Source organism: Eutrigla gurnardus (genome assembly GCF_963514095.1).
Source record: "Eutrigla gurnardus genome assembly, chromosome: 19".
Lineage (NCBI taxonomy): Eukaryota > Metazoa > Chordata > Actinopteri > Perciformes > Triglidae > Eutrigla > Eutrigla gurnardus.
In genome coordinates, this window is record NC_139930.1 from 190,729 (window position 1) to 203,664 (window position 12,936).

Consider the following 12,936-nt stretch of genomic DNA (forward strand, 5'->3'; position numbering starts at 1 on the left):
AAGAACCGCTATCCTCTGCCTCTCATGTCATCTGTCTTTGACCAACTCCAACAGGCTAAGGTTTTCACCAAGCTGGATCTCCGCAATGCGTATCACCTGATCCGCATACGGGAGGGGGACGAGTGGAAGACCGGGTTCAATACCTCGAGCGGCCACTACGAAAATCTGGTCATGCCTTTCGGTCTCACTAATGCCCCTGCTGTTTTTCAGGCCATGATTAATGATGTGTTAAGAGACTTCCTTGATCACTTTGTCTACGTATATTTGGATGATATTTTGATTTATTCTCCTGATCTCGAGACACACCAAGTCCATGTCAACCGAGTTTTGAAAAGACTGTTAGAGCACCAGCTCTACGTTAAAGCCGAAAAGAGTGCTTTTCATGCCGACACTGTCTCATTCCTGGGCTTCATTGTAGCCCCTGGAGAAGTACAGATGGATCCGGCTAAAGTTAGCGCTGTGGCTGAGTGGCCCACACCTGATAGCCGCAAAAGGGTTCAGCAGTTCCTTGGGTTTGCTAACTTTTACAGGCGGTTTATCAGAGGCTTTAGCGCAATAGCTGCTCCTCTCCATACTCTTACGTCCTCCCAGGTGCAGTTCCAGTGGTCACCCGAAGCTGAAGCTGCCTTCCAGATCCTTAAGCGGCGCTTCACCTCAGCTCCCATTCTCACCATGCCGGACCCACAGCGTCAGTTTGTGGTGGAGGTCGACGCCTCAAACGAAGGAGTCGGTGCGGTGCTCTCACAACGATCGGAGCAGGACGGCAAGATGCACCCCTGCGCCTTCCTGTCACGGCGGTTGTCCAGGGCCGAGAGAAATTATGACGTGGGCAACCGGGAGCTTTTGGCGGTCAAAATCGCCTTGGAGGAATGGAGACACTGGTTGGAGGGAGCCGTTCAACCGTTCATTGTCTGGACGGATCATAAGAACCTTGAATATATCAAGAAAGCTAAACGACTCAATTCTCGCCAGGCCAGGTGGGCGCTTTTCTTTAACCGTTTCCTTTTCTCTCTCTCCTACAGGCCGGGGTCCCGGAACGTCAAACCCGACGCCCTGTCCCGGTTATTCGACCCCGAGCCTGGTGCCAAGGAACCTGAACATATCCTCCCACTGAACTGTGTGGTTGGAGTGGTGACCTGGCAGATAGAAAAAGAGGTGAAGCAGGCTAATGGTGGGGCTCCACCACCTAGTGGGTGTCCAGAGAATCGATTGTTTGTCCCGGTTGAGTTACGCCCACAGGTGATCCATTGGGCCCACACCTCACTGCTTACATGTCACCCGGGAGTTCGGAGGACGATGTTCGCCATCTCCCGGCGGTTCTGGTGGCCAGCCATGGAGCCGGAGGTCCGGGAGTACGTGGAGGCATGTTCGGTCTGCGCCAGGAACAAGACGTCATCCCGGTCCCGTATGGGTCTTTTGCAGCCGTTGCTCATCCCCTCCAGGCCGTGGTCCGACATCTCCTTGGATTTCGTCACGGGGCTCCCGGTCTCTCAAGGTAACACCACGGTCCTCACCGTGGTGGACAGGTTCTCTAAGATGGTTAGATTCATAGCCCTGCCTAAGCTACCCTCTGCCAAAGAAACGGCAGAGGTCATGATGAACCATGTTTTCAGAATCCACGGGTTCCCCAAGGACATCGTCTCTGACCGGGGGCCCCAGTTCGTGTCCCGGTTCTGGAAGGAGTTTTGCAGACTCATCGGAGCAACGGCCAGCCTGACCTCGGGATACCACCCGGAGGCTAACGGCCAGGCCGAACGCCTCAATCAACAGCTGGAAACCGGCCTCCGGTGCCTGGTTTCCCAGAACCCCTCAACATGGAGCAAACACCTGGTCTGGGTAGAGTACGCTCACAATTCCCTTCCTACATCTGCCACCGGGTTTTCTCCGTTTAACTGTGTGTTTGGTTATCAGCCTCCCGTCTTTCCAGCCAATGAGCTGGAGGTTTCCGTGCCCGCCGCCCACGTCATGATTCGCCGCTGCCGTCGCATCTGGGCGGCCGCCCGACAGATACTGATCCGCCAGGGGGACCGTGTCAAGAAGACTGCTGACCGCAAGAGACGGCCTGCCCCTAATTATCAGCCGGGGCAGAGAGTGTGGCTTTCGGCCAAGGATTTACACCTCCGAGTCCCATCCAAGAAGCTGGCACCGAGGTTTGTGGGTCCATTCCCTGTCACCAGAGTCATCGGCCCGGCCGCAGTGCGACTACGTTTGCCGAGGTCCCTTCGTGTGCACCCGACCTTCCACGTAAGTCAAGTACCTGGTGGACTGGGAAGGGTATGGACCCGAAGAGAGACAATGGGTTCCCTCTCGCCATATTATTGGTGCTGATCTTATTAGAGACTTTCATAGGGACCGTCCTCATCAGCCTGGACCGTCAGGTGTCGGTCCTAGAAGGGGGGGTACTGTCACACAGCGGTGAGGTCTGTCTTGTCTTGGGTGTTTTTGTCTCATGTATTTCCTGTTTTATTTTGAAATCCTAACTCTCCTCTCGTTCCAGGTCACTTGCCCTTCCTCATGTGTCTCCAGTCTGACGTCTTCCCTGATCCCTGATTGTTTCCACCTGTTTCCCATTACCCTTCTGTGTACTTAAGTCCGCGTCTCCCCTTGTCCTGTGCCAAAGTGTTTCGCCTGTCGTTCACCCAAGCCCTTCGTCATAGCCTTGTCCCTGTTAAGTATCTGCCCTGTTTAATTGTCACTGGTTTTGTTTCTGTTTTTTGTTGTGCCTCTAGAAGAGTGATTTTTTGTTGTCAACTTTTGCATAGCGTAGCTCTGCTCACGGCTGTTAGTTTAGCCGTTTGATTTCCTCCACCTGGGAGTGATTTTATGTTGTTTTTGTATTCCCTGTTATTCAGTGTTCTATAGCCATGTCTACCTCCTTGAGAGCGTTTTCTGTTGTTTAGTTAGGATTGAGATTAGTCAGGTTTAGTTTTTTGTCTACCTCCTTGAGAGCGTTTTCTGTTGTGTAATTAGGATTGAGATTAGTCAGGTTTAGTTTCTTATTCTCCGATACTCGTTGAGTTCCCACCGTTGGTGTGGTTTTGTTTTCTCCTTTTCTTTTGTTTTTCCTCCTCAGTGTTCTGAACCAGTCAAGTTAAGGTTTCATAGCCTGATTTGTTTTCACTCTGTCTGAGCCAGCAATTTCAGAATAAAAGCCTGTTGATTTCTGCTTTAATACTGCATCTGAGTCCTCCTTTTAGTCTAGGCCTGACATCTTCAACGTGACAGGTAAGGAACCAGGGTTGAAAACTCTGATGGGGACGTTGGTGGACCGCTGCGCCTGTACAATGATGTGAGCCACTAGAGCAGGGGTATTCAATTAAAAGTCACTGAGGTCCAGTTACTATAATTTCCTCCAAGTGAAGGTCCGAACCTCACAAGTCCAACTTATGTCTTATAGCCTACCTCACATTTTCATATGGTTTCAACAAAATTATTGGTCAATTTTCAACACTTGTATAGTAATCAACTAGCTATTTTACCACAAATAAAAGTAGTGTTGTGAAAAAAATAGTAAGCTTGAATATAGGAGGAGAGTCTATGGGTTGTATCAATAACAGCGCTTTATTAGCACAAATATCAGGAAAACATTCCGGCAGTTATACGTGCACGGACCTAATAGTCAACTCAACATAGGGTTGAATTTACTCAAAAGGCGCTTACACAGAGTGCGCAGCTTATTTCATTGAGACTCCCCATGAGTCTGATTGGCTCATTCAATAGATGCAGGCGGAGCGTAATTTTAGCATGCCGCGGCCTGGTTGGAGCGCTGGGTATTTCCACCCACACTGGCTCATACGGTCCATCCCTCCGGGTTCTGTCATCTATGTATGTGTGTGTATGTTGTCGAGATGCACATATATCATATACTCCCCCCCTGTGCGGATTCCGCTAAGGAATGTGTCCTATGTATATTGTTTGGCCCCCACCCTGCTGCTCTGTGTGTGTGTGTGTGTGTGTGTGTGGCTCAGATGTTATCCTCTCTTGTGTCTCCTGTTTTCAACGTATGGCGAGCAGATACAATGCCCTGACGCAGTTTCTAACCCTCACAGTAGTTTTCCACTAGCCTGAACATCTGAGTCTATGTGTAGTAATTTAAAACATGTGTGATTAGCTTATGTATTTACATTTTTCTCCACAAATCCCCCTTTTCACACCAACTAGGTGTGAACATTTTGTTTAAAGGTACTCTTCTCCTTCCTCGTCTTCCATGTCCAGGCTCCCATCCTCAAGTTCCTCATTAGCTAGTAGGGGCATCATATATTTTGGTGGGTCTTTTTCTTTAGTCAGTGCAGTTTGCACTAACCTGGAAACCATGGTTCTCAGACATGGAATGCAGCAGCACCCACAGGTGACTAGTATGGCCAGGAAGATGGCTATTGAGGCTGCTAAAGATATTATTACCGCTTTCCATTTTCCAAACACTAGTTCCATCCATTTGGTGAACGGGTCATCGACCCCTGATGCTTCGTGCATTTCTTTGGAGAGTGCTCTTAGGTTTTCTAATGCTCGAGTGACTGAGCCATCTGGGGCCGTGTTATTGGGGATTATGGTACAGCAAAGTTTTCCGAACATGGCACAGACACCCCCTTTTTCAGCTAGGAGCATGTCTAGCGCCATTCTATTTTGCATAGTGATGATCGATGTGGGTGCGAGCTGCTCCGCCAGCCCTTCTACTGCATCCCTAGTGGCATTAGCGAGGCGCAAAAGATTGTAGTGGATATAGTTAATGCGGTCTACGTTTTGTTTGGGGAGTATCCAGAGAAAGATTGATTCGAACCCTGCCCCTACTTGATTGGCCAATTTATACTCGTCTGGCACGCCTCGAGGGATACCTATAGCGTCCACGTATGTGGTCCCTCCAAATGGGTCTTGCAAGCTTGTGTCCCTTTTAGCAAGTATATGTCTTCTTCTTCGCCGGACGAGGGCGTTAGGTCCTGAGGGGTTTTTTATCACTCGACTGCCTATTAACGTAAGGGGCATCCCTAGTCTGACCATGGCGCAGGTGCCTATGGTGGTGTCGGCCTCTACTCGAGAATAGAGACGCAACCCTCCACAATAGTAAAACAGTCCCGCTCGGGCCCATGGTCCTATCACATCCCCAGATGTTGTCCTATTACACCAGTCTGAGGGTATGTTTCCTACATTGACTTTTGGTTTGCTGCTGGCGAAGTTGAAACACTGATACCTGGGATCTTTTCCTTTTATGGCGGTAAAATAGCCGGCCCTAGTTTTATTATCAATGGGTGGGAAGACTGATGCCAGGGATTGGCATCCTGAGGGTGTGGCTTTTCTGGTTAAGTTCATCATACATTCATAACCTACTTTGTCTTTGTCTGGATATAAGGGGGCATGTTCGACAAACATGGCAGGACGCGCAGCCGCGCATGCTACACATCCCGTCATGTTCTGGCGCTTAGCATTATCCGTAATCCACCTTAACCAAATGTTACTTTCTCCGAAGCCTGTAGCCATTTTTACGACGTCTAAAGGAGTTAATTCTGTGTAATCCTGGGTCATCACTATCGGACTGGTAGTGGGCGGCTTTAGGGCAGTGGAATTAGCTGTGGTCGTATTCGTTGCACTACCTTTACTAGTGGGGGCGTATTTGGGCGGGTATATGTTTACTTGTATTCCTCGTATCTGGTCTTTTCCGGTGACGTCTACTCCTAATGCGATCCATATGCGATTTTTTCCCGTGGAGCTTGCCTTAATGTTATTGATAGAGAGAGTGAGCGGATTGCCGGTTGGACTGAAATCTCTTTGGAACGAAATGTGGTCCCAAAACTCGCTGTGTGTGTGTCTGGTAAAACCGGACCAAGTCCCAGTGAACTTTGTTACTAGATACCACTCGGGACAAAATGGCTGTGAATGCACCGAGAGCCCAAACCCATGTTGGAAAGCATTCCCAGTGGCCTCGCAGCTCTCCACTATTCGTGGACTATTACACAGATAGACATCGTAGCCCCGCCAACTTGCTTGGGATTCCCCGCAGTCTATCACGGAGCACAGGTCGAATGTGAACATTGTGGTATCCCCGGCAGTATAATTTAAAACTATTTTAGCACCGCACGCGACTTCGGGGATCTGGAAAGTTTTCGTTTGTTCCCTTTTGGGACGGGTTAGGTAAATATTGGTGGAATTGTCTCGCTCTTTGTTTATTAGTTCGAGTCCTAGTAGAAGGAGTATTACCGCCACCCCGGTTACACCCATGATCACGGTGCACATCGTTTTTCCCCCATGGGAGATAGTCTGCATATCTCCACCTCTGTCTTTCCTCCGGTGCAACAGACGGATCTCCGGAGAGTCTCCTAAAACTCCTCGGAGTCGTCATTTTGGGCCAAATCTGTTCTCACTTCCTGGAGTGAGCGAGTAGGTGGTGATGCTGGGGCACAATGTGTCAGGTGGTGCCAGGGAGCTCCTGCTTTTCCGTTGACCTGGACCGAGTGTGAAGTAACCTCCTTCACTTCGTACGGACCAGTCCACCTGGGGTCTGTCCACTTTCTTTTGTGAACCTTGACCCTGACCCAGTCTCCTACTTTGACTATCGTCCCCTGCTCTTCGGGATCCTTCTCCTGTGCCTTCTGCACCTGTATTGAGAGGGCTGAGACAAGAGATATTAGTTCTCTCATGTAGTCGGATTTCTCTATCTGACACACATCTAAAGGAGGTATATGTCCTCCATCACGTGGCGGGCCAGGCATTGGCCTTCCCGTCAACAACTCATGGGGCGACAGGTGCGTGCCTCCCCCTTTTGAGGTTCTCATGGCCATGAGAGCCAAAGGGAGGGCCTCCAACCATGTCATCTTACTGCCCGCACATACCTTGGCTATTTTAGCCTTCAACGTTTGATTCGCGCGTTCCACCAGTCCCTGGGACTGTGGATGGTAGACCGAACCAAAACTGTGTGCAATCCCCAGGAATGCCTCCACTTCACTCAGCATCTGATTGTTAAAATGTGTCCCGTTGTCTGATCTGATACGTTTCGTTACCCCGTATCTGGGTATTAGCTCTGTTTGCAACCACTTTATTACTGTCTTCCCGTCTTCTCTATTTGTGGGGATTGCTTCTACCCATCTTGAAAATCTGTCTACCATTACCAAGATGTACCTCTTTCCCTGTACTACGTTCTCCTGTCCCATATCTGTATAATCTATACTAATATCTTGGAATGGTGCGAGAGGTACGGAGTAGGATCCCATGGGCGTTTTGAATGGTTTTCTTGGGTTGTGGTTTCCACAGACGACGCATTCTTCGCAGTATAGTTTTGCCATGCTGTCTAGGTGTGGGTGCCACCAGAGTGCTGAAATGTTCAACAGTGTTTGTCTTTGTCCTTCATGGGTTGGTCCAAGGGCTTCTTTTAGTAGGGTCGCTACTAATTTTGCTGGTGCCACTATCCTTCCATCATGTGATCTCCAGAGACCTTCTTTCTTTGTGGCCCCCTTTTGTGTCCATGTCGACCATACGTACGGGCCTGCTTGTTCTTGTATCTTTTTTAGGTCTTCTTCGGTGAGTTTAGGTTGGGGGGGCGTCAGCCTGAGTACCATTTGCTTTGGCTGATATCCTCCTGCCTTTTTGGCCGCCTGATCTGCAGCCTCGTTTCCTTGACTGATCCTGGTGCCTGTTTTCTCATGTCCTTTGCACTTCATTATGGATACTCCTCTTGGTAGGGTGATTGCTTCCACCAGCTCTTGTATTTCTCTTTGGTGTTTGATTGGGGCGTTGCTGGATGTTACGAATCCCCTCCGTTGCCACACGGGTGCATCTACTTGTGCCGCCCCATGTGCGTAAGCAGAATCTGTAAAGATGTTCACCGTCTTTCCTTTGGCCAGTTTCAAGGCTTCGGTGAGCGCCTTGACTTCTGCCATTTGCGCTGAAGCGGGTTGTGGTATTACTTCTGCTTTGAGCGTCTCATGTCTTCCATTGGAGTGTTGCTGAACCACTGCATATGATGCCTGGTTCAGTCCGTTTTCTCCTCGGTAGCAGCATCCGTCAGTGTAGAGCCAGAGTTCTGCTTTGGGATCTATGTCATTTTTCAGGTCTTGTCTGAGCTTACTTTCTTTGACCGCAAGTTCTTCACATGAATGTGGGGTTCCTTTCCCAAAGTTTCCAGACATGTTCCTTTCGGCTGCGACAAAGGTTATATGTGGCCTGGTGCATTCTCTTTGAATCTTGGTTTTTCTGGCCATGCTGAAAGTAAACTCCTTACTTGCCAAAAACGCTGCAACTCCATGTTCAGTGTGGACCTGTAATGGGTGACACATCACTACATGTGCTGTTTTTTGGAGAGCTTTTGCTACCGCTGCAACATATCTGGCGCACATTGACTGTCCGGTTTCCACTGCGTCGAGTTTTGAAGAGTAGTATATCAACACATTCCTCTCTCCCCCTTTTTTCTGATACAAAACAGCATTTAAAAATGCATTTTGTTCAGAAACATCCAAATGGAACACTTCTGTGTAGTCCGGTGAGGTGAGTGCAGCAGCTTGGGAGAGTACTTGTTTCATGTCAGTGAATGCTTGTTCAGCTTCAGAAGTCCAGGGTAGTCGTTCTGTGAGGTTTCGAGCCCCTACCTCGTTGATCATTGTCCGCAAAGGTTGTGTCCGATTGGAGTAATCAGGTATGTGGGATCGGCTGTAGCCCGTTAGTCCCAGAAATGACAGCATGTCTGCCACCGTGGTGGGCTTTGGATGGTGTAGGATTGATTCCCTGTGGGCCGTAGATACTCCCAATCCTGATGCCGAGATTTGTCGGCCTAGGAATAGGACTTCTTCTCTGCATAGCTGCACTTTTTCTCTCTTGACTTTGTAGCCCTTTATGTGCAGAACTGAGAACAGTAGGGCAGTGGCCTCCAGGCAGAGGGTAGATGTTTCTGCTGCCAAGAGAAGATCATCTACATATTGGATGAGCACAACCCCTGGTGGCCATTGGAGTTCTAGTAGGTGTGCTTTTAGTACCTGATTAAAGAGACCTGGCGAGTCCCTGAACCCCTGTGGCAACCGATTGTAGGTGTACTGTTTGCCCCCAAACGTGAAAGCAAACATGGCTTGTGATGTTTGTGCCAGTGGAACACTGAAGAAAGCGTTTGCCAAATCTATGACAGTGAAGTATCGAAATGCTGGGCTTAAACTCGTGAGTGCTACGTGTGGGTCTGGTACTGGATGAACATCTGGAGTCGTTGCATCATTTATAGGGCGGAAATCTTGTACCATTCTCCAGCCCTTTCCCCCTGCTTTCTGTACCGGTAATATGGGAGTATTCCATGGGGAGTGGCACTCGTATATTACCCCGACGTCCAGAAGGCCCTGTATCGTGGAATCCTGGTAGTTTCCCCATAGAACGTGCCCTTCAGTTGCAGGTGTGTCTTTTCTGGTGGCAGAAGCAGTCTGTCTCTTAGGTCTGCAATCGCTTTGTCCAGGCGCTCATCCTCTGTTTGTCCTCTGGTGGGGCTTGGGCTCCTTTCTGGGGTTTTTTGACTTGGAGCGGCCATGTTGCTTAGATCAGTCAATTGAGATATGTCTACCCCTCCTGTGGGGAGGCCAAAGTGGTCCTCGTTATCTCTCATGAAGTCCCGATCGTATCCAGATGCCGCTGATTTAGGGTTGTATCCTCCAGCCGCTCCCCGTTCCTCTTCCTCTTTCTGGCCGCCAATACTGCTGGCAGGTGACTTTACTCTGGTTGACCCCTCCTTCCTTGGGTCGATATGGTTTCCACCACTAGGTGGCTTCGAGGGATTTTTTGTGAGAGGTCCTTCTGGTTCACTTTCTGACCAAGTCTTTTCTGAACTGCCTTGACTCCTTGATCCTCCAGGGGGCTCCAGTGCCGTTATTCGCTGTTGCAGTCTTTCCACTTCTCTCTTCATTTCCTCTCTGTCTTGGTCTTGTACGAGGACTTCCATGCCGGCCAATGTTAGTACTGGTGCTTGAACTGCTGTATCTGTGGTCTGTGCAGGCATTAATGGGTTGTGGTGGTTGTAGGGAGGTGGGGCTGTTGGGGGAGGTGTCGTTTCTGGAGGCCCAGCTGTCAACTTCTCTGGTAGGGCTGGATATATGCCCCCTCCCCCTCCCTGTGTCTCTTCATGTTTGTCTCCCCTCTCCATTCTTCTCTGCTGAAACAGGTCTTTTAGCATTAGATTTGTTACTCTTGTCTCTTCTTCTTGTTCTTCAAACATCTTTTTGAGTGGTTTGAAAAATGATCGCTTGTCCTTTTCAGCCTCCATGTTCTGTCGAGCTCTCTCTAATCTTTGTTTGACATCATTCACCATTATATTCATAGCTTCTCTTGATGGCAGTCCGTCCTTGGTGATCCATCCCTTTATCTCCCACCTTTTCGCTACTGATTTAACTATCTTCCCATCTCCCTTTTTACTTCTATCCTCAGTCATAACTCTAGCCTTCAAGGTCTCTACGAAGTCTTCCATTTCCCCCTCGTTCAATCCCTCAATATAATCAAAAGAATCGCTCCTAACGTTACCCAGACCAGCCCCAATCCCACTAGGTTTATTTAACAGACTCGTCTTAATAAGTTTTTCTAGTTCTAGTATCTGTCTACTCACTTCCGTTATCGTTGGTGTGTGTGTTTCTGCTGTTGCTGCTGAGTGGAGAGTGTCACTTCCTGGAGCGTGCAACAGGGTGTCGGCTACTTTCTCTTCTTCTTTGTTATCTATATCTCTGAACTCTTCTATGTCTATGTCATAAAACTCCATGCCATGTCTAAATTTTCTTGTATTACAACCACTGCCTACGCTTCTCTGCTCGACAGCGAGGTCCCGGAGGAATTGTATCGTTTCCAAATTACTATAAGTTTTCCTGTATTACAACCACTGCCTACGCTTCTCTGCTCGACAGCGAGGTCCCGGAGGAGTTGTATCGTTTCCAAATTACAAAGTACTATTTATGCAGTCTGTTGGTTAACCCAAAACACGCTATGTTCGTTAATAGAGTGACTTAATTATGTGCAAGAATTCTCATGTTTCACGGGGTGTGGTGGGTCCGCTACTTCACGATACTGTACACATAAAAGCCCTTCTATTCGTCCTTCATCTCGTGTTTTCTGTTAGGTTCAGTCACACATGTGTACACACTATGGCAGGTTTATTTTATCACTTTTGCAGAATATGTTTTCCTTCTATTTTTTAACATTTTATCCTTTAGTTAAATTTTGTCTAAAGTATTCATACTCACACTCGGTAGTTGTTGATCACCTAATTTATATTTTTCAATATACAGAATTCAATTAAATAGGTTTCTGCTTACCTTTTCGGTTGAGCGCTCAGTGATCAACTTTCCTGAGAGTGGATGAATTCTTCTGGCCTCCACTTTCTTTCAGGAAGCCCCCCTCCTTCTGTAAGACAGGAGGTAGTCGTTAAAATTCTTTCCTCCTCAAGCTTTTCTCCAAACCATCCTCTGCTACCAAATTGTTGTGATAAAAATAGTAAGCTTGAATATAGGAGGAGAGTCTATGGGTTGTATCAATAACAGCGCTTTATTAGCACAAATATCAGGAAAACATATTCCGGCAGTTATACGTGCACGGACCTAATAGTCAACTCAACATAGGGTTGAATTTACTCAAAAGGCGCTTACACAGAGTGCGCAGCTTATTTCATTGAGACTCCCCATGAGTCTGATTGGCTCATTCAATAGATGCAGGCGGAGCGTAATTTTAGCATGCCGCGGCCTGGTTGGAGCGCTGGGTATTTCCACCCACACTGGCTCATACGGTCCATCCCTCCGGGTTCTGTCATCTATGTATGTGTGTGTATGTTGTCGAGATGCACATATATCATATACTCCCCCCCTGTGCGGATTCCGCTAAGGAATGTGTCCTATGTATATTGTTTGGCCCCCACCCTGCTGCTCTGTGTGTGTGTGTGTGTGTGTGTGGCTCAGATGTTATCCTCTCTTGTGTCTCCTGTTTTCAACGTATGGCGAGCAGATACAATGCCCTGACGCAGTTTCTAACCCTCACAGTAGTTTTCCACTAGCCTGAACATCTGAGTCTATGTGTAGTAATTTAAAACATGTGTGATTAGCTTATGTATTTACATTTTTCTCCACAGTAGTCCCAAGCGAATGACCTTAAAGCCTTTAAAAACAGAACCCAACTCGTCTCTTTGTGTCTCATCTGTGAGGTAATAGAAATATTTGCTTATTAACAAAATGTAAAGTGATGCCAGTATATTTTGGTTCAGGATAATCATGGCTAGTTATTTTCATATCGTCTTGGGCAACGGCGTTCAAGCACTCCTTCACAATTGTCCCATCACTAAATGTTTTTTTATGTTGCCCCAAAATCCACAACACCTTTAGCGAACATTCATTTGCACGTTGCTGGGCCGTAAATGAATGCGTTGGGTAGATCTGTCATACTGGCCTTGCAGTTCGGTTATTTTGCGTGCCCTCAGCTCGGACTTCAGTGGAAAACTTTGTTCAAAATATCTGTGCTTTGTACACACACGGGCACACGGGTTTGGAACTGCCTGCCGGACGAATTAACATATATTTCTCCGTCCATTCATCTTGAAATCAACGGTTTTCCATATCAAACTTCCTTCTCTCGGAACAAGCCATGCTGCCATCGCTGTCTTTCTCTTTTCTCTTGCTCTCTCTGGTGCGCTGAGGGTAAACAAACGATTTGATTGGCTCAATTCAGTGAAGTCATTGTTGTATTAACTGGAGTAGCTGCGGCCACTGTAGCCGCGACTGTCGAAAAAAAGATAATGCTCTATGAAAATGATCTATTCTCGTGAATTCATCAGAGATTGGTCATGAGTCTGGACAGAACCATCAATCGGTCCTGACCCGGCGGTCCGCCATTTGGCGATGCCTGCACTAGTGTGTAGATTTTCGATGAAACCTTTGGTCGGGGTCAGCATCGGGTCTCCGTCAGCAGCATGGTGGAGGTGGGCGGTGCCAGGGGCTACATACTCAGACCCTG